The sequence below is a fragment of the Alligator sinensis genome, unplaced genomic scaffold (genome assembly GCF_000455745.1).
Source record: "Alligator sinensis unplaced genomic scaffold, ASM45574v1 scaffold1810_1, whole genome shotgun sequence".
In the NCBI taxonomy this organism is placed as follows: Eukaryota; Metazoa; Chordata; order Crocodylia; family Alligatoridae; genus Alligator; species Alligator sinensis.
The window spans coordinates 12,803-15,168 of NW_005843465.1; positions in this window are offsets into that span (position 1 = coordinate 12,803).

Below are 2,366 nucleotides of genomic sequence, written 5' to 3' on the forward strand. Positions count from 1 at the left end.
GAGAAACGTGAACAGTGTTTCCATAACAGGAGATAGGCTTGTTGCATCGACTAGGTCAGAGTGTCCAGCTGCAGAGCTCTTGGGATTTCCAGTTTTGTTGTATGGACCAAATTTAGAGGCCGGGGCTTACCCAATTAAGACATCAGTAAATGACCAAGTTAAGATGTGTGTATGTGATGGGTACGTGGGAACAAAGGACTATGCTTGCAGGACAGAACATGGGCAGTATGTCGATCACTGGGAAACGAATCCCTGGTACTTGCAAAGGGTCCCTGAGGGGGGACCCCAAGGCCACCATGGGCAGAGGGTGCCTCACCAGCCCATCTCCCCCACCCCACTGAGGGGGGTGTTCCTTGGCCCTCGACCTCCAGGCTGCTGACATCTGACATTCAAGAGAGAACCGCAAGGTGAAGCTCGTGCACTGGCCAGACATACCTTCCCTCTCTGACAACCCCTAGGACTGATACATATAGAATCGGGGGGTATTTTATTTGCCTTGCCTGAATTATTCTTATCTGCTTTCACTGTGTATCAATAACATTTGCTTATTATCAAATGGAAGAAGTTGTGCTCAGTCTGAGGGTTTGAATCTGCCCAGAAAAAGGTCATAAAGGGTCATAAATCTAGTGCCAACACTAACTAGGCCCAGACCTATTCAATTTCTTAGTTTAAATGGCTCACTTTTCCCTTCCCTCCATTGCAACGAGCCATGAAATACCTAGAGGAGTTTATACAAATTACAACCGATAAAACATAAGTGGGGGGAAGAAGGGGAAAGCATGGGTAACATGGGAATGAGCATCTATTACAAGGCACCAAACCAGATGGGGAACAGGGAAAACAGGAAGGATGATGTCCTACTCTTATACAGAGCATGCAACCAGGGAATACAGAAAGAAAAGAGCAAGGGTGTTGTTATAACCTGAGTCCATTACTGATGACCAATCCAGGTTTGGGGAACAGCAAGGATGATGTCATAATGGAGAATTAATACAGACCTCCAAATAGCCTGGGGGAAGGGCAAACTGCAAGGGTGATGTCATAATGCATTTCTATAACAGACTCCAAACCAGGGAGTTGGGGGAAAGGGAAAATAGCAAGAACCTTGCCTGGGCCGACTGGAAAAAGCAACAGTGACATTGGAATGGATGTCTATTACAGATTTCCAAAGAGTCATGGGGAGGGGAACCCCCAAATTGGGTGCGGGAGGGGTGGGAGCCTTCATTAGGCCACTCTCCAAGGCAATTATACTGCAGGCCTTGTGAGAAAGACCAAGGAGAGTGTAGGTTCCTCAATGAACACGGAAAGCAATCGAGTAATGGGCAAAGTGCAGAAGGCTGCTGCAGAAATGGTCAGGAAACATGAACATGGAGGAAGGATCTGAGTGCCCAGTTAGGAAGTTTGCAAATGAAGAGCAGTTTAGATAGTGACGTGGCTGAGCTGATTGGGCCAGGGATGAGCTTGCTTTGAACTAGACAACTTCTTGATGGTCCTTCCAGGCCTATGGTTCAATCACCCAGAAAATGCAGGGTCCCACCACTACTCCACCAAGTACCTTCTCTGTCTGCAACTTCTCCAGCTGAGATTTCAGGTACTTCCAGGTTGCCATGACATAGGCTTCAGCACCTCTGTACTCCTGAAAGGCAGCTGATTCAAGCAGAGAGGTGCAATGGACAACTGCAAAGCGGCCGGTTTCAACCAGATTTGCTGAAAATCTGTGGATTCCAGGGAGTTGGGTCCCAGCACTGGAAAAAATGACTGCTTCTGCACGGTTTAGCCCAAGAGCACAGCAAATCCTGAAGTCTCTGTGGAGAAGAGAGGAGAGGACATTGTACCTAGAGACTGAGTGAGTTGAGCGCAGGAGGGGGAGGCCCCTCACCCCATGCCTTGCCCCAGAGCCAGGCAATGCCCTCTCCTGAGGCAGATCAGAGTTGGGGTCCCCTAGTGGGGAAAAGCACCTGCCCCTTTCTCCACAGCCACTCGGCTCTCTCATCACCGCCATCTCTTCCACCCTCCTTGGCATTGCCCTTCTCCTTCCTCACACCAGGGCCACTGGGCTCTAGTCCTCACCTCAGCCAGGGCTGCCCCGTGGGCCAGCTCTTTCTAGTCCTCTGGCAGCGCAGGGAGGGATCATGGCCACAGAGAGAGCAGCCAGAGGGCTGGAAATGGACTTAGAGGCTGCCCCAGAGATTCACACTCTGTTGGGAGCACCTTGTGCCTAGATGGAGCCATGAGTCCTGAAAACAAGCAGACTAAAGAAAGGAGACTCCCAGAAGCTCACCAGGGCTGCTGCCCTCGCCTGGGCACTCCAGGTCGCAGCGGGCACCAGGGCAGCATTGTGACATCAGCCAGCTCCCAACAAAGGG